At 43.3% G+C, this 20,669-nt stretch overlaps 1 protein-coding gene across 1 annotated transcript in view; it reads right to left on the bottom strand.

Moving 5' to 3' along the window:
- LOC126481277 (protein mono-ADP-ribosyltransferase PARP11-like) overlaps positions 1-19,429 on the bottom strand; it is a 60,351-nt gene extending 40,922 nt beyond the window's left edge. Inside the window, exon 1 of the mRNA XM_050104909.1 lies at positions 19,389-19,429. The gene's annotated coding sequence lies outside the window, so the exon portion shown is untranslated. The remainder of the gene's footprint in view (positions 1-19,388) is intronic.
- Between the last annotated feature and the right edge of the window lie 1,240 nt (positions 19,430-20,669).

The following is a 20,669-nucleotide window of genomic DNA, read 5'->3' as shown; positions in this document are numbered from 1 at the left end:
GTCGCTGCGGTCCGGTCCCAGGTCGACGGGCACGTGCACCTTCCGCCGACCACTGGTGACAACATCGATGTACTGTGGAGACCTCACGCCCCACGTGTTGAGCAATTCGGCGGTACGTCCACCCGGCCTCCCGCATGCCCACTATACGCCCTCGTTCAAAGTCCGTCAACTGCACATACGGTTCACGTCCACGCTGTCGCGGCATGCTACCAGTGTTAAAGACTGCGATGGAGCTCCGTATGCCACGGCAAACTGGCTGACACTGACGGCGGCGGTGCACAAATGCTGCGCAGCTAGCGCCATTCGACGGCCAACACCGCGGTTCCTGGTGTGTCCGCTGTGCCGTGCGTGTGATCATTGCTTGTACAGCCCTCTCGCAGTGTCCGGAGCAAGTATGGTGGGTCTGACACACCGGTGTCAATGTGTTCTTTTTTCCATTTCCAGGAGTGTAATAAATGATATGCCTTCTAGTATTACAGGTGACTCAAATATATTTCTGTTTGCTGATGACACCAGCTTGGTAGTGAAGGATCATGTGTGTAATATTGAAACAGTATCAAATAATGTAGTTCATGAAATAAGTTCGTGGATCGTGGAAAATAATTTGATGCTAAATCACAGTAAGACTCAGTTTTTACAGCTTCTAACTCACAATTCAACAAGAACCGATATTTTGATCAGACAGAATGGGCATATTATAAGCGAGACGGAACAGTTCAAGTACCTAGGCGTTCGGATAGATAGTAAGCTGTTGTGGAAAGCCCATGTCCAGGATCTTGTTCAGAAACTAAATGCTGCTTTATTTACCATTAGAACAGTATCTGAAATAAGTGACACTTCAACACGAAAAGTAGTCTACTTCGCATATTTTCATACGCTTATGTCGTATGGTATTATTTTTTGGGGTAATTCTTCTGATTCAAAAAAGGTATTTTTGGCTCAAAAACGGGCTGTTCGAGCTATATGTGGTGTAAGTTCGAGAACGTATTGTCGACCCCTATTCAATAGTCTGGGAATTCTGACATTGCCCTAACAGTATATATTTTCTTTAATGTCGTTTGTTGTTAGCAATATTAGCCTATTTCCAAGAGTTAGCAGCTTTCACTCAGTTAATACTAGGCAGAAATCCAATCTGCATGTGGAATGCACTTCCTTGGCTCTTGTGCAGAAAGGAGTGCAGTATTCTGCTGCATCCATTTTCAATAAACTACCACAAGAATTCAAAAATCTTAGCAGTAGCCCAAACTCTTTTAAGTCTAAACTGAAGAGTTTCCTCATGGCTCACTCCTTCTACTCTGTCGAGGAGCTCCTGGAAGAGCTAAAAAATTAAGCAAATTCCAGTGTTACATTGTTGATTTTCTTCATTTAAACTCACGACTTGTCACCTGAATATGTTTTTTTATATTTCATTTTATCTGTTTCTAATATCGTGTTATAATTTCATGTACTGACTCGTTCCATGACCATGGAGACTTCTCCTTAATTTGGTCCCACGGAACAATAAATAAATAAATAAAACCAAAAGCTTTAGTATTGATTTTCAAATCGTGTTCTCACTCATGCACAACCTATAGGATAATGCACAACATCAAACAATATAGTTTTTTCAGAATCTAAATTATTTTAGGTTCTATGAGGATTGTAGATGATATTTTAGGGTCACATTAAAATATTTCCCAGATGTCTCGTCACCTGACTGCAATACATAATCGAAAACGGCATATGAATTTGTTTTTCCTCTTAAAGACAGCTCATGTAATGTGCAGAAAATACACATGCAACAATTAATTTCTGTTTGTACTAATTTCGTAAGTTCATCAACCACGAGTTCTTCTACACTCTCAGTTTTTTGTCACAACATTAACAAAACTAACTGAATTTTTAACTGCATAATTACAGACATGGTTTTTTTTTTGCATTAATTTCTGAACAATTTCACGAGAAGGATAGTAATTTTCGTGTTATTTCGCGGAATACCGGGTGGTTTTAATTAAACTTTCCTCATTTAACACGTTATAACACGGAATCTAATTACCGTATGAGGAATAAACTTGGTAGCATTAATGTCAAGGACATGGGGAAGAGAAATAATGCAGAATCACTTCAACTGAAACACTCTAGATGTGCTGCTACGACACATCATGAAATTACATATCGGTATCATCAGAACTACAGAAGGCTCAATATGGCACCCATCAGTGTCCAGAAGAGTCTGAAAGCGCAGGATTTCATTCTACACAGCAGCACGAAGCATGTCCGTAGGTATATCGGCTACCTCTCTTGATATGCTACCCTTCAGTTCAGCACATGCGTGAATGTTCCGCTGGTAAACCCTGTCCTTTAGGTAGCCCCACAACCAGAAATCACAGGGAGCGAGGTCTGGTGATCGTGTTGGCCAAGCATTTGGAAACGATCGGCAGATAATTCGATCGTTTCCAAACGTTTTTTCGGAAAAGCAGGTGAACTTCATGAGCGATGTGCGGTGGAGCCCAATCTTGCACGAAAACTCTTGAGTTCAGTGCTCCGCTCTCCTGTAGTGCGGGTATGACATGCTGGCGAAGCATATCGCAGTAACGCTGGCCAATCACACTGCACTGTCTTGAGCGCCGACCTGTTCAAAAAAGTATGGGCTAATGATGAACGCAGCTGTGAAGCCACACCATACGTTGACACTTTCACCATACAGAGGGACTTCAAGCACAGTGATGGAGATGAAGATCCCCACATTCGATAATTCTGTGTGTTCACCTCACCCATCAGAGAAAAATGGGCTTCGTCTGTCCATAGGATGGTCCAGGGCCAGCCCTTGTCAACTTCAGTCCGTTCGAGAAAGTGGAGAGCAAAGTCAACACTTCGTTGGGCGTCCTGTGTTGAAAGTTGCTGTACGATATGGATTTTGTACGGATACCATTTGAGAATAGTTCGAAGCACCTTCGGTACAGTGGCCCATGAGATGTTCAACCGTCGTGACACAGCATGCGCACTGCCAGCCGATCGGGAATTTCGTGCAGAGTTGTCTGCCATAGCAACTGCGATTTCATCAACCACCTGTGGTGCAAACAGTCGTCGGCCTCTTGCTGGAGCGACTCCCAGTTCTGCAGTTGATTCGAACTTCATCATGCTCCCCACAGCAGTTGGAGAAAGAGGACCATTTCGTAATCCTTTGATCTGGCGTTATTCTCGAAGTGCAGCTGCTGCATTACTGTTGTTTTGATAACAGAGCTTCACCAATAATGCCCCGTTCCTTTTGCCCAAGCTCATGTTCACACGGCAACTAGTGCACTGGGACTGGTCAGGTGTGTGAGGCTATGAATCACGATGATTGATCACGGTGAGTCGTGGCCATAGTTGGAACTGGACGGTGGCGCTGTAGCGCATTGAAATCATGCACCCCATACTCTGGACATATATGCTACCAAGTTTGGTACTCGTACATAATTAGTTTCGATGTTATAACGCGTTAAATAAGGAAAATTTAACTATAACCACCTGGCAGATACTACCGTACTGCTTTTATTTCACTTTAATAGAATTCTAAAATTAATCATTAAAGGTGTCATTATCGTGGCTCTGAATTATTTACATGAATGGTAGATGTAAAAGTTACTAATAAACGTCCAATATTATTTTATTAAATTCCTGATCATGATTACATAACACGTTACATCATCACTCGGCCATCCTACCCATACTTAGTGCAAGATAACATAGCACATGTTACAATGGAAATCTCTCTCATTAGTTGTGTCCAGTCTTTGTCAATGAAAATATACTTATAAAAAAATCTCTTTGCATCCATAGATGAACAGGGAACTCATATAGACTTTAAGGCAGGATTTGGAAAGTCCAAGTGCATTAATTTCAGTGCTTGCAGTGACTGAATTATTACAGCTTGAATTACATTAGCTGGATGAAATAAATCATTCAAATGTCCTAATAACGTGTTAATACTTAAGGATTAGAGGAGACCAATCGCTGAAAACCAGAAACGTTCAGTTGTTGACAGGCAGACACAAAACAAGGAGAACTTGCTACATTTCAGAGTTATCGTTTGACAAGCGAGGGTAACCAAAGACACACGCACACACACGCCAATGGCCCTACATGGGGCCAGCTACACTGTCACCACCAATGCTGCTTGCAACAGGTGGGCAATTAGTGTTGGGTGGGGTAGGTAGAGGGAGAGGGAGCTGAGATGCAGGGAAGGAAATGGGAGTTGTGGTTAGCAGCTTGGAGGAAGGCCAATGTGCCATCAAGGCATGTGAGAGGGAGGGACGGTAGGTATACCTGTAGCAGACAGTGGGAAGAGGCTGCACTGGAGGTGAGTCGGAGACGTGAATTGGGAAGGGATGACTTGTCGCAGGAAGAGGAAACTGTTGGGTGGAGGGTCCAGGGCAATGGATTACCTGAGATTAAGGTCAGGATGATTACGGGAATGGAGGATATGTTGTAAGGATTGCTGCCAGCCATGTAGTTCAGAGAAACTGGTGCTGGAGGGAAGGATCCAAATGGGTCAGGTTGTGAAGTAGCCACTGAAATTGAGCATGTTGTGCTCGGATGCATTTTATGCTACTGGTGATCAACATAATCCTTAACAACAGTTTTGTGCTGGACATTCGTCTGGGTGGACAGGTAGTTATACAGACATAAAAGGCTGTGCCTTGTTTGTAGCGGAGTTGGCCTACGACATGGCTGCTTTTACAGGTGGTCCAACCTCTGATGGGGTAGCGTAAGTCTGTGACAGGACTGGGGTCAGAGGTGCTGAGTGGGTAGATTGGACAGGTCTCCCACCTTGGTCTGCCACAGGGATCACATCTATATGGCAAAGGGCTGCGAATGGGAGTGGCAGACAGATTGACTAGGATGTTGTTTAGGTAGCGTGGGCGATGGAAAACCACTTTAGGAGGGATGAGTAGGATCTTGGGTAGGATGTCCCTAATTTCAGGCAGGATGAGAGATAATCAAAGCCCTGGCGAAGGATATGGTTCAGGGTGATACTGGGTGATGAGGGGGACACCTTTGTAGCTGATTCTTGGAGGTGGTGGGAGGATTGGGTGTGTGTGAGGATATGGCCAGGCAAATCTGTTTGTAGATTGGGTTTGGGGGGTATTGCCCTTTTGTGAAGGCCTTTGTGAGGCCTTCAGCATCCTGGGCAAGGGAGTTCTCATTACTGCAGATATGTCCTTCACAGGTAGCTAGGCTGTATGGGAGAGATTTTTTGGTGTGGAAGGGATGGCAGCTCTCGAATTCTAGGTTGGTGGTTAATAGATATAATGTGGATAGAGGTAAGGATGAAGCCATCAGCGAGGTGGAGGTCAACGTCCAGGGAAGTGGCACATTGTGTAGAGGAGGACCAGGTGAAGTGCATGGGGAGAAAAGTATTGATGTTTTAAAGTAATATGGACCAGGTATCTTGGCCCTGAGTACAAATCATGAAGATATCAGCGATTCTTAACCAGACTAGGGATTGAGAGCTTTGAGAGACAAGGAAAGTTTCCTCTAGATGGCCCATAAAAAAGTTGGTGTAGGTGGATGCCACACAAATTCCCATGGCTGTGGCACAGATTTGTTTGTAAACCTTCCCTTTACTGGAAAAGTAATTGAGGGTCAGGATATAGTTGGTCAGATGTATAAGGAATGAGGTGGTGAGTTTGGAGTGAAGCACATTGGGAGATATAGTGTTCGATAGCACCAAGGTCATGGGCATGAGGGATGTTGGTGTATAGGGCGCTGGCATCAACAGTGATGTGTAGGGGCCCAGGAGGTAAAGGTGCAGGGATGGTGGAATGAAGGAAGTGATTAGTATCTTTTAGTCAGGGCCTAGGTTTCAGGCAATTGGTTGGAGGTTTTGGTCAACAAGGACAGAAATTCTTTCAGTGGGAGCACAGGAGCACAATAGCAAGCTACCATAGGGCATCCAGGATTGTTGGGTTTGTAGATTTTGAGGAGTTTGTAGAAGGTGGGTGTGTTGAATGTGGTTGAGGTGAGGAGGGAGTTGGACTCGGGTGAGAAGTTGTGGGAAGGGCCTGTGGATTTCAGTAGGGATTAGAGGTTACATTGACTTCCAGGATAGGATCACTGGCAAATCTTGTAGGTGGAGGAGTCAAAATGTTGGCAGAGGCCTTCTGTCAGGTAGTCATTGTGACTCATCACAACAGTTGTGGAGCCTTTGTCTGCAGGGAGGATGATTAGGCATGGATCTGTTTTCAGGTTGTGTAGGGCTATCCTTTCTTCTGCCAAAAGGTTAGTGTTCTTGGGCAGGGACCTGGGAAAGGCTGGTGAGGCCAGGTTGGGGGTAAGGAATTCTTGGAACTGATTAGTGGGTGGTTATGTAGATGGGAGGGGAGGGTCACAGCTGGATGGTGGTATGAACTGAGATGAGCAAAGTTCAATGTTGGGATTAGATTGGCTTTTGTTGGAGAGATTGGGTAGGCCTGAAACTTTTGTGAGACTGAGGTTTTTGGCGGAGAGATTAACAATGGTGTTTTGGGTTTGCTTGGCTTCTGTGTTTTGTAGGGTGTTGGAAGAGAGTTTTGGAGGATGTAGTAAATTGAAGAGGATAGCTAGGCAGGGTCTGTGTACTGTGAGGGTTTCATGAGGGATTTTACTGTGAGGAGAATGGGTGTTGACAGGAGTAGGATGTCAGTGGCTAGGACAATTTATGGAGGTAGGTGGGGTCTGGAATGCTCCTCCATTGTTAGAGTGCAGGGGTCACTATTTCAGGGATATTGTGCATGTAATGACTGCACAGTAAAAGTATTTTGAGGAGGGAATAGAGGTGGTCCAGGGATGTCTACACCATGGAGAGGTGTTTTTGCAATACCAGGCTCATGAAGGATAGGGACTGGCAGAATTTGGAAAGGTGAAGATCATTGACAAAGAAGGGATGGGATCCGAGAAGGCGATATTTATGGTTAGGATGCTGGGGAGGATTCCATGGTTTAAACAGAATATAAAGAATAGGCTGTGGGACTGAGTTTGAGGCAAGGGAAGGAATACTTTTCTGTGTTGGTGCATAAAGATGGAGCAGAGATCCATTGGGAAAGGGATTATGATAGAAAATGGGAAATCATACAGGAAATGGGTGAGTGCAAGCAGTAGATGGTTATAAGAATGGGAAATCATACAGGAAATGGGTGAGTGCAAGCAGTAGATGGTTATAAGAATAACTGAGTAATTAGTGTGAGTTTGTTGAGTGAAAAGAATGGAAAATATTGTGCTGGGAGCAAGAAGGTGGTTTTGTGGGGCTGCAATATTTAAACTGCACATACTTATTGTCACACATGGAAAAAAGGAAAGATGTAAAGTTGTTATGGTAGTAATGTATGGGAGGGACGGGTGAATTTGAAAGTTCAATGTAGTGATTGGTTGCTGGAAGGTGTTATAATTGTGATCCAGTTGATGCATGTAATTTAGAACAGTATGCAGTGCAGCATAACGGCAGCGGATGCTGCTACAGGGTGTCACAGAGGTTGTCTGTGACCATGTGGGTAAGCTTGGGTGAAGCGTGTGTGTGTAACAAAGGTAGATGGGAAAACACAAGAAAGATTTGGGTGCACAATACAGGAGAGACAAACAGGATATAGATTATGGATAGTAACAAAGAAGGGACAACATGACATTTGGAAGGAAGAGAGCTTCTAGGTGGCATAAATGTTGTAGGAAAGTTCCTCTAGAATATGAATACTTTTTAAGGAGTCACTAAATTCCTCAATAATCTTACTAACTAGTTCACCAATATGACCAGAAGCAATTCCATTCATCCTATCCTCCACCCTGTTACTTCTGAAACACCAAATGAGTATAGGGGTAATTAGCTCATTCTAAATCCAAAACAACGTCTGCAATAAACCTACAGTTTCTAAAAACAAATGCTGCTTGTAATTTTATCAGGTTGCGAAATCTGCGTCTTCCATTTCTGCCAACCAGTTAACTTTGGGAACATTTTTTGGTGACAATTGTTTGGAAAAATGAGTGGAGGACATCTAAATTTGTATGTATGTAACAGGCAGCTTTAAACCAACTTCTGCATGTACTCAACATAGGCTCACAATACAATGAAGTTCGCATAACTGGGAAGTTTCCGTCAAGGTACGAACCGAGCAAGTGTTTGATTTTGCTTGACACGTTACAACAGTTCTTTGTTTTCGACACAATGGCTTTAAGCTCTTTCAAATTCTTTTGCAAGATATCATTGAACAAGCTGAATTTATGAGTCCAGAAAGTGATGTGAATCAAATGTTCTCCATAATTCCCTTCAGTAGTTCACAACAGTTAAACATATATGGGGCAGAATCAGTTAATAAATACTTCACGTTCTCATGGTTAATTTCAAAAGCATGCAAGATCTCTTGAGAACAGGTTCTGCTGATCGAGGTACCTACAAACGTAAATTCTATCAAAAATATTTGCTGTTCAGATACAGGACCCTGAGTTTTGAATAACACTGCGAACATACAGCGGCTTGAAGAGTCGGTAGTTTCGTCGCAGATTAGAGCCAAGTCCGATTTTCTTTCTAAAGATTGCTTGAATTTCGTCTGCACAACTTGGGGGAAGCATTGTTTCCTTAGTTGGTTGACTGTGGAAAGGTCTCCAGAACCTAACCAATAGTAAAACGAAAAATTACGTCATATAAATCCTAGTTTTACTATCAATGCAGTTTTACTGATAGACAGTACATACATGGTATATATATTTGAAGCTTTTTCCAGTGGCATTTTGGCCTCTGAGTAGCAAAAAATGGTTCAAATGGCTCTGAGCACTATGGGACGTAACAGCTATGGTCATCAGTCCCATAATTGTCAAACGACCCATTGTAGCTGCTACTCGCAAACTTAACAACTTAACTTGGTATTTTGTGAATGGGAGTTGCAGGGAATGGGCAAAGCGGATAGGGTATCCTACGAGGGAGACATGATGCGGAGGGAAGGGTAATAAAGTCTGCCACCATTTTAATGTAAGCATGCATTGAAGGCAAGAGAAACTTGCGTTCTGAGCTTCCAAGAATTCCTGATTATCGGCTTTCTTTTCTGAACTGGAACATGAGGTAACTCTGCAATGCCCCAGCAACACATCATCACTCATTTTCGAAAAAAATAGCAATGAAATAACGCAACAAAACAAAAACAGTGACATTACAGCTCAGCATCAAAGCAGACGACAATGCACGGCTAATGGTACGCTGCACAATAGTCAACGAATATCTAAAAATCACTACTGCGCAAAGTGTCTTGACTGTTACCGATCATTAGGCTCTTCATAAGATCTGTAAAAACGGATCTAAATTTAATGATCGTCGAAATGTTTCTTTCTGTTAAAATAAATACTACATACACATTCCTCTGTGACAGGAAAAAAATTATCAGTCTTCTTCCAGCGCTAAATGTTAATAAACATATTTTTTTAACTTTTTTCAAGTGCTTAATATTGATAGAAGAAACAATTAATATCCATTACAGGCAGTTTCAAAGACCTCTAAAAGCTCATTATCGAAACAGAAAGAAATAGATCTATTGCACTGTTCTATCTTCAGTAAAAATGTGCTGAGTGAAAAGAACAAAAAAAACAAATTTTTTGTAGATTTTAGTTTATGAAATAATTTTTAATTCGACATTTTTCAAATTATTTCACTTTCGAGCGGAAAAAATTGGACAAATAGACAAAGAAATTTTATGTAATTTTACATTGACATGTTAAACTAAAACACTGTTTAACTGCCAAGTTCTACAGAGTCCGTCAGAAAAATGTATCCACTCTTCATCAGGTTCTATCAAGATATCGATACTGTCGTTCGATTTGAGTTATGAGTATGTTGTAGTATGGTCTTTGGCTCAACAGATGTTAGTACTTTCATCTCGGTATTGAGAAAACAGGATGGCTGGACACGCTTGGCACTCGAGCAACGAAAATGTATTGTGAAGTGGTTTTTCAAGTTTGATAATGTCATTGAAGTGCAACGTCAGTGGCAGCGGGAGTTTGAAACTGAGCCCCCAACCCTCCTAACAATTAAACGCATTACTGACAAGTCTGAATTGCATGGAACGATTTGTGATATTCACAAAGGAAAATCAGGAAGACAGCGTACAGCTACAAGTCCTGCTTCGTCTGCTCTCATGTTGGAAACGTTTGTTAATTCTCCACAGAAGTCTGCTACTCAATGTGCACGTGAAGTGGGGGTTAGCGGTACAAGTGTACGAAGAATTCTGAAAGCTGCAAAGTGAGAAGTTTACATTTCACGATTACTGCGCGCAATTAATGATGACAATCCTGATCGCCGAATCCAATTTTGCGAATGGTATCAGCAAATGTTCAAATGGTAACTGATGGCGAACAGTTTGTGACGAAGATAGTGTGGAGTGACAAGGCACAATTTAAACTTAATGGAATCGTGAATCGGCATAACAGTGTGTACTGGGGCAAATCCGCGGGTTAATGTGTGTATAAAGCGGTCAATCTACCAGGGGTTCATGTGTGCTGTGGACTATCATCTAGGGGCTTAGTAGTACCCTTTTTCTTTGATGCTACTGTCCCTGGTGAAGTGTACCTGGAAATGTTGCACACATCAATTTTGCCAGGTGTACGTGCGCTTTATGGAGTTGATGAAGAGGTCTTCTACCAACAGGATGGGGCGCCGCCACACTACCATGTAGCCGTACGAGCTTTCCTGGATGACAGTTTTCCAGGGCACCGGATTGGACGAAGAGGGCCCATTGAGTTCCCTCCACGGTCGCCAGATCTAACAAATGGTTCAAATGGCTCTGAGCACTATGGGACTTAACTGCTGAGGTCATCAGTCCCCTAGAACTTAGAACTACTTAAACCTAACTAACCTAAGGACATCACACACATCCATGCCCGAGGCAGGATTCGAACCTGCGACTGAAGCGGTCGTGCGGTTCCAGACTGTAGCGCCTAGAACCGCTCGGCCACTCCGGCCGGCCGCCAGATCTAACACCTATGGACTTTTACTTGTAGGGAACCGTGAAAGACGTAAGCCACGCACGCAGGAGGAACCTCGCCAGGAGATTACAGCGACTTGTGCAGCGACATGCCGGCCGCGGTGGTCTCGCGGTTCTAGGCGCTCAGTCCGGAACCGCGCGACTGCTACGGTCGCAGGTTCGAATCCTGCTTCGGGCATGGATGTGTGTGATGTCCTTAGGTTAGTTAGCTTTAAGTAGTTCTAAGTTCTAGGGGACTGATGACCTCAGATGTTAAGTCCCATAGTGCTCAGAGCCAGCATCTTTCACCTGCGTCATATTTTGCTAACAGTTATGACACACCGTGTATACAAATTTTGCACTTGAGCACCTCTGGCGCCTCTCTCCACCTTGGTGCCCCCTAGTGGCTGCTTGTGTCTCTTGTGCCTTAAACCCATCCGAGTACACATAAGTACCTATAACAGCTTTAGAATAATTCAACCATATACGAGGGCTATCGACAAAGTACATTACGTTTTGGAATTAAAAATAAATAAAGTATGGGAATTTTTTTTATTATATACAGATGAAAGCCACACTTAAATACTAATTTTCTACATAGTTGCCATTTAAATTAAAGCACTTATCGTAGCGGTGGACGAGCTGGGAAATTCCTTCGTCGTAAAATTCGGCCGCCTGCGCCTTCAACCACGTGGTTACCTCTTCTTGAAGCGTTGCGACTCATTACTCGATCGCATCGTTACTGGTGACGAAACATGGGTTAAGCATGTGAACTGCGAGACAAAATTGTAGTCAATGCAGTGGGGGCACACAAATTACCCCCAAAAACCCAAGAATTGCATGCAGACAATGTCGGCAAGGAAGGTGATGACGACTGTCTTTTGGGACAGAAAAGGTGTGATTTTTGTGGATTTCCTGAAAAGAGGCACTACAATAAACTATCAAAGATATTGCCAAACTCTACACAACCTCAGAAGAGCAATACAAAACAAGCGCAGGGGAAAGTTGGGCTCAAAGATCTTGCTGATTCACGACAACGCCCGGGCCCACACGGCAAATGCCACTCGTGAAGTTCTCGAATCTTTTAAGTGGGAGTTGTTTCCTCATCAGCCGTACAGTCCCGACCTGGCACCGAGCGCGTTCCACTTATTCCCAGCAATGAAGAAGTGGTTGGCTATGTAGCGTTTTGATGACGACGCACAGCTTCAAGAAGAGGTAACCACGTGGTTGAAGGCGCAGGCGGCCGAATTTTACGACGAAGGAATTCCCAAGCTCGTCCATCGCTACGGTAAGTGCCTTAATTTAAATGGCAACTATGTAGAAAAGTAGAATTTAAGTGTGGCTTTCATCTATATATAATAAAAAAAATTTCCAATACTTTATTTATTTTTAGTTCTAAAACGTAATGTACTTTGTGGCTAGCCCTCGTACATAATGACAGCCAGCCCAGTCGAAATATTCTCTTCATGCCATTCACCTCATTCTAGAAATTATAATTTTAGTCAGTTTGCCATGGATTCAATAAAATCTTGTACTTTAGGGAATCGTCAATCTCCCTTTTCTGCCACGTAATTTCCGAAATCGGAAATACTGACCAGGAAATTGCGAGGTCGTGCTGACAAGTAATGCCCCAGAAATTCTTGTGCGATACCTCTTAAAGCTTTTTAAATAAAACAAACGTTTTTAACATTCTACATCTTTATTCGTCATATCGGTGCATTTATTTCTCAGCATAGTCATCCTGGTGACGAACACATTTCTCCAAACAAGAGACCAGTTTGTTGATACAGTCATTGTAGAATATTTGACTTTGTTGATGGAGCCACAACCTCACCTCTGCTTGCACGCTTCATCACTCTCCAGGTAAAGTCCTCGAAGGCGTCCTTTGAGTTGTAGAAACAGATGAAAATCGGATGGAGGCAAGTCGCTGCTGTATGGGGGATGATCGACGACAGTGAACCCAAGGCATCGGATTGTTGCAGGTGTCGCAGCACTCGAGTGTGGTCTGGCACTGTCATGCTAAAAGAAAAGGTTCTACATATGTGGGGGAACTCTTCGAATTCGCAACTCGATTACAGGATGCTGCAAGCTGTTTCTCACACAACAACATAGTTCGTTACACACCGTCATGATACACGCTTATAGTCTGAGTCCTCTAGCGACAGAGGGCTTTAAAAAATAGACATGAAGAATAAAGATGTAAACGTTAATACCGTTAGTTTTATTAAAAAAACTTCAAACGTTTTCACATAAAAAAAAATTCGGAGACATTACTTTTCCACACGCCCTCGTACTATCCCTCTCATCAAAGCACTTGAGGCCAGCAGAGTTACCGAGCGAGGTGGCGCAGTGGTTAGACACTGGACTCGCATTCGGAAGGACGACGGTTCAATCCCTCGTCCGGCCATCCCGATTTAGGTTTTCCGTGATTTCCATAAATCACTCCAGGCAAATGCCGGGATGGTTCCTCTGAAAGGGGACGGCCGACTTCCTTCCCCATCCTTCCCTAATCCGATAAGACCGATGACCACGCTGTCTGGCCTCCTTCCCCAAACCAACCAACCAGCAGAGTTAATGAGTAGATTTTCTTCATCATTACCATCACTGAGATTTATAATACAGATATTCCCGTTTTACTCTCCCTTTTCTTGTGATATGTCATCGCATGTAGTACGTTTTCCGATCACTCACTTTGATTTTCGGCTTTCATTCGTTTATTAAGGAACAAAAAGCTTACGAATATTAATTATTTTTCCAACGTATTCACTATGCTTTTAGTACACCTCATAATGCACAAAATATGATGTCCTTTAAAAAAATCAGTGTGTCTCTGTTTCGCTTCACCATTATACACTGAAGAGCCAAAGAAATTGGTACACCTGCCTAATATCGTGTACCGCCCCACGAGCACGCAGAAGTGCTGCAACACGACATGGCATGAACTCGACTAGCGTCTTAAGTAGTGCTGGAGGGAACTGGCATCAGCCAGCCGCGGTGGCTGAGCGGTTCTAGGAGAAGGTACCTGGATTCGGTTAAGAATGATTTTGAAGTAACAGGTTTAACATCAGAAGAGGCACCAATGTTAGCACTGAATAGGGGATCATGGAGGAATTTTATAAGGGGGGCTATGCTCCAGAATGAACGCTGAAAGGCATAATCAGTTTTAAATGGTGATGATGATGATGTCGGAATGCACAATGGAAATGAATTGATGCAGCTGATCAGACAGGATGCTTACGTACGTGTCACCTGTCAGAGTCGAATCTAGATGTCTCAGGGGTCCCATAGCACTCCAACGGCACACCCCCCACACCGCTACTGAGCCTCCACCAGCTTGAACAGTCCCCTGCTGACATGCAGGATGGATGCATGAGGTTGTCTCCATACCCGCACATGTACATCCGCTCGATACAACTTGAAACGAGACTCGTCTGACAAGGCAACATGTTTCTATCATAAACACTCTAATGTCGGTGTTGACGGGCCCAAGCGAGGCGTAAAGCTTTGTGTCGTGCAGTCATCAAGGGTACACGAGTGGCCTTCGGCTCCGAAAGCTCATATCGATGATGTTTCGCTAAACGGTTCGCACGCTGGCACTTGTTGATGGTCCAGCTTTGAAATCTGCAGCAATTTGCGGAAGGTTTGCACTACTGTCACTTTGAACGTTTCTCTTCAGTCGCCATTGGTCCTATCTTTTTCCGGCCGCAGCGATGTCGGATATTTGATGTTTTAGGGGATTCCTGATGTTCACAGTACACTCGTGAAATGGTCATACGGGAAAATCCCGAATTCCTCCCTACTTCGGAGATGCTGTGTCCCATCGCTCGTCCGCCGACTACAACACCACGTTCAGACTCACATAAATCTTGATAACACGCCATTTTAGCATCAGTGACTGCTCTAACAATTGCGCCAGACACTTGTTGTCTTATATAGGCGTTGCCGACAGCAGCGACTTATTCTGCCTGTTCAGTTTCTCTGTATGTGAATACTCATGCCTACACTAATTTCTTTGGCGCTTCCGTGTATGTTTCCTCAGGCAACTGGCAAGTATGCAGATTTCAGAAATAATTTTACGCAGGAAATGCAAAGATACAGCTGTACTAAATTAGGGCTACTCGTTAGTTCTGACAGTAGCTAGAAACCTTAACATAGCTAAGAGCCTCTCCCCACACATTGCAGGTTCTCTGATGAGAGTAACCTTTTGCGTCAAATATGGTTCGACGAGGTTTGGCAGCTCCGACTAGCACTTCTTGTCCATTCTTAAATAATTTCGGAAATCGTCGGAGTCCGTCTCCTTCACTAAAAAAGTGTGGATGAATTTCTTACTTTGATAAGTCGTTTACCTACCCTTAGTTTTGTCTCACCTGTTTATGGAATCAATAATCCAAAAAGAACAGTCTAACCAGAAGCCATTTAGAACAACACAACCACAACGAACCTAATAGACAGCGACCAATAGGAACAGGGCGGCGCTGTGGTCGCTGAGTGCCGTTTATTGGGCAGTGTGGAGGCTGCACGAAGTTGGATGGTTGGTTGGTTAGCCGACCGGTACATCAGTGCACGTGCAGGGTTCTTTACACAGGGTGTCCCAGGAGGAATGGGATTTGACAGAAATGAACATTCGAAGCAAATAAGTGTAGTGAGCATGGGCTCTAAAATGCATGCCTTAAGAGCTATGAACACTGCTTCATATTCGACACCGTGAAGCAAATCTCTTCTTCGGCAAGCTTTTTACTTTACTTTACTCCCGGACAATCTCCGCCCACTCTCCTCTACTGGCTGTCTTGGTTCTCCGTCTTCTAATTCCCATTCTTTTCAAGTCCTCCTCCACGTTGTCTAGCCATCTGGTCCTTGGTCTGCCCCTTATACGCCGTCCACCTGGTTTTCCTTTGAAAACTTTCTTGATTGTGCTGCTCTCCGCCATTCTTTCTACGTGTCCCAACCAATTTAGTCTGTTACTCTTTTGCTGTACGACTCTCTGATCATATTATTTCTGATTCGCCAAAAACCCCTACCATTCACTTGCCCGAAGATTTCCCTAAATATCTGCCTTTCCCATCCCTGCAACAACTCCTCATCATGTTGCATCATTGTCCAAGTCCCCTAACCGTACATCACCACAGGCCTCACTACTGTACGATACACTGTCAGCTTCAGATTCCTACTAAGGCTTCTTGCTTTAAATACTTTCATCAGTACGAAGTAGCTTCTGTTATCAGTTGTAATCCTTGCATATATTTGTTCTCTCATATTGTTAGTATAGTGTCTAGGAAGCCTGCGTACTGGGTTCGCTAGACAAACAATGAAACAAGTGGTATTAATGAGTTTTATTACAAAAAGAAAATTACAATAATTAACTTTGGCAATTACACAGATGTGTCGCAAGCAAAGGGCGACATACAAAATAATCAGTCTTCTTCAGTGTAGACAATCCCAAGTCAGTGCTACGTAGAGAGTACAAGCGAATGGACTAGCGTTGTTGCTGCTACTGGTGTAGCTAATCTGGAAGCTGCTATAGAACTGGGCCATCACAAGTCGGTAACGGCGCTTATGTCCTCTTCACACGGGGGCCGCTGCTGTCGCGTTATCTTCCTGGAGTGAGGTCCAGTCAGCGAGCGATTGGCTGAATTCTTCTCACAGCTTTCTCTTCCCTGTCATTCCCGACTGGCGTGCCGGCGCTTCCTTCTTTCTCCTTCACTATACCTTCTCTTAGATGTTAACATTATTTTGACTTTGACTGATTAATTGTCAGCCCCATCTCCGCTCCATATCTTTCTAATTTTTCAAGTTTTTCTTTCAGGTTCTGTTTCCTCCTGGATAGCAAATCAGTATCATCTGCAAATGCAAGATTCTGCATCACTCTATTAAACAGTGTTCCAACAGGGTTGCCACTTTGTGTCTTTCGCGTTACCCTCTCCAAGGCGACATTAAACACGGTATGGGAGAGCATATCACCCTGTCGCAATCCTTGGTTAGTTTAAAATGCCTTTGAGAACGTGTCCTCTACCTTTACTTTACATACTTTATTCTCAAAGTCATTTGAACCAATCTTATGAATTTGTTGGGTAGTCATGCGTCTTGCATTGCCTTCCAGAGATGATCCTTTTTGATACTTTCATAAGTTTGTTTGAAATCAATGAAGAGCTGGTGGACATCGATGTTATAACATTTTTCAAGGATCTGTCTGATCGTAAAAATCTTATCTGTAGTGGATCTATGAGTTCCCTAAACCACACTGAAGTCTCCTAGATATTCTTCTACGTGTGTACTCAGTCGCTGCCCATGATTTTTCCTAATTCTGTATATACTATATATAGCAGTGTAATTCCTCTAAAATTCTCACAGTCCGCTTTGTCATGTTTCTTATGTATAGGACAGAGTGCAGCCGTATTCTACTGTTCCGGCATATTTTCTTTCCGCCGTATTTCCATTATAATCTCATGCAAAACCCTTATTAGTATTTCTCCGCCATATTTTATTGCTTCTGCTGTAATATTGTGTTCCACCGGCGCTTTATTGTTTTTAAGAGTCTTGATACTAGCATTAACTTCTTCCAGTATAACTTCCTCGGCAGTTTTAGTTTAGTTTAGTTTTAGTTATGTCATGTTCCACAGATCATTTTCCCGATTATTTATCGATATGATGTGGAACAAGTGAGATTACAAGATATATACACACACACGTATAGTGAAATTTTTAGTTCTACACATGCAACTACAGTTTCCTGGCACTCTTCTTCTCTGTTTACTTCCTGCTCCATGTCTTCTACCACAGCAGCATCTACTTCACCTTCGTTTTCCCATTCTGTATCGAATAGTTCTCACCTTCTTATACGATCATTAATTCAAAAATTGTTATACAACAGTCTAACCAGACGGCATCTCGAGCAACACAACCGCAACGAACCTAACATACGAGTTTATAAACAGCGACCAACAGGAGCAAGGCGGCTGTGGTCTCTGAGCGCCGTGTATCGGACAGTGTGGAGGCAGCCACGAAGTTGGATGCATGGTTGGTTGGTCGACCGATACATCGATGCACGTGCAAGGCTCTTTACACAAGGTGCCCCAGGAGGAGTGGGATGTGACAGAAACGATCGTTCGAAGCACATAAGTTTGGTAAGCTTGGACTCTAAAATGCATGCCTTAAGAACTATGAACACTTCTTCTTTTTTGACGCTGTGAGGGAAATCTATTCTACGGCAAGCTTTTTGCTTTCCATATTTTGGGAACATATGGTGTGGACCAAAACAAGAAAAAATAGTCTACTAAACATGGGCTCTAAAATGCACATCTTAAGAGCTACGGGCACTTATTCAGCAGAAGAGTTGTGTTTCACAGGAGCGAAGATGAACAAGTGCTCGTAACTCTTAAGGTATGCACTTTGGAGCCCATCTCTACTGGACATTTGTTTTCTTTATTTTGGCTCATACTACCGCCTCACAAAATATGGAAAGCAAACAACTTGCTGTAGACGAGCTCTGTTTCATAGTATCAAAGATGGAGAAATGATCATTGCTCTTAAGGTATGCGTTTTAGATCCCTTGTTTACTAAACTTTTCTTGCTGCGAATGATCGTTCCAACTATATCCTTCCATACTGACCATTTCCCCCTTGGACATCCTGTATAAACCAGGGAGTGGTAACCTACCGATGCTACTCCACCCCTTCCCCTCTTCAAAGTGTCGACGATATTTAGAGTTAAAATGAACGTGATGCCTAGAACGACTTACCGTTAGACCGTGGTCGGGCTGCTCTGGTGTTGCTGACGAAAGGTTTGTGACTCTGACATCTTCGTAAGAGCAAGTGGGGTGCCGTGTTCGTCCATTTTAGTCACATAGTCATGTGGTTTCGCTGCAGCACGGGCCGATTTTAACGTACTGATCGAGATCGTGATAGCCAAACCGCACGTGTTGATGTCAAATGTCTTTTCACAGCGTGTGAGGACTTTAAAGCGGTCACAATATGACGCATAGACATGCACTTACTTCATAAGCCACATAAAGTGAATGGGCACTTGACACCATGTTACTATAGGTCGCATTCGGTCATAGTGTAAAATACTGTGTTCACAAGTGTGTTATTCAGTTGTCATGCTTTAAATGATCTTAGTTTTTTGTTGGACCCCCCTGGTCCTTACAACAGCCTTCAATCTGTCAGGCATGGAGTCAATCAGTTTATTTACGGTATTGATGTCAATTTCATGGTGCCACATTTTCAGAATCACCTCCAACAGTTCATGTTTTGTTGCAGGCCGCTTCTTCTGAACCCCTTTCCCAACCATTCGCCGCAAATTTTGAACTGGATTAAGGTCTGGGGAATTTCCCAGCCATGAAAGTTCTCTGATACTCAATTCAGTCATCACAAATATGACATTATAGATTTGGACGATGCGTAACAGCAGTAACCTTGGATATTGTATTACCAAGATTAAATAACCAAAACTCACCTTTTCTGATGTGTGGTTTGGAGCCACATCCTGTTGGAAAATCCACTGCGCATCTGGGAAAGCATCACAAGCAGTGAATATCAGAGGTCGCCCAATAACAACTTCGTACTGATCACTTTTCATTGTTCCCTGCACAAGGCGTTGGAAGGCTGAACAAAGAACAGCCTTCCAACACCTTGGTATGTCCTTGCTTCCCATAGTTACCTTCAGGGTTTCATTGGGTTCACACCTGACGAGCTGTGGGTCTGTCACCCATGATGCAAAATCGGCTTTCATCTGAAAATACCATAATTATCCACTGCACATATTGACGAACGACATAGCTTCAACGAACATACGACTAATCGGAAATAAAGCCGAAATTATACTTCACAAACTAATTTCATTAATTCGACACGATACAGACTATCACTCTCACACATAAGAATGTACCACTATGCACTTTTCGAGTCGGTATTGAGCTCTGAAGTTAGTACATGGGCAGATAGACTCGCTCTCGTCATGAACAGGATCACTGTTAGGCGGGGGCAGAGGTATCTGCTACTTAGAGTATCTGGGGCACTCGGCACATCAGGCGATTTGCTGTATGTGGTGCCTCGAATACACCTGATAGATATAACCATCACATATCGGGCTGCAACATACTGGCTGAAAATGGGTAGACCTGAGAGACAGTTGCAGATCACTGGGCAACACAAAGAAGATAGGCGCTAACTAAAAACTGATGTGTGGACACGGCAAAAAGAGTGAGATGTGAGTGATAAGGGCCTCGATTTCTATTTACTTTTCCCCATATCAGGGAGCGGTCACGGCTGCGCCAAGACAACTTCAACCGAGGCAAGGTTCATTTTGTGTCTGTACACGGCCCTTATCCCATGCACTTGCAGCGCATGTCACTTTCAGAAAGCAATCGTTGCACATTCAGGGAAATTGGTTTCCCAGAACACTTCCTTTTGAACAAGTACTTACGTAATGACGTAGAACACTTGACAGAAACAACACTATATGATGCACTGAGGAACCCAGATACATGGACGCAGTCGAACGCAATCGCCAACATCTCAAAAGCAGAACAGGACATATACAAACAGACTCATCAATACAGAAGGAGCAGACGATGAAGACAGGACGACCTAGATAGCACGAGTAACTCCAGTACCGACGATGAAACTCGTGACGGTGACAAGATTGATATAACATAGACACACAAAATATACATAACATAAAACATGTAAAACACACAGAACTACTCATGTGAACATTAGTCAAAGATTGTAATTA

Source organism: Schistocerca serialis, chromosome 5, assembly GCF_023864345.2.
Source record: "Schistocerca serialis cubense isolate TAMUIC-IGC-003099 chromosome 5, iqSchSeri2.2, whole genome shotgun sequence".
Lineage (NCBI taxonomy): Eukaryota > Metazoa > Arthropoda > Insecta > Orthoptera > Acrididae > Schistocerca > Schistocerca serialis.
Note: the sequence above shows the minus strand (reverse complement) of the source record. Positions and strands in the feature narration are given on the sequence as shown.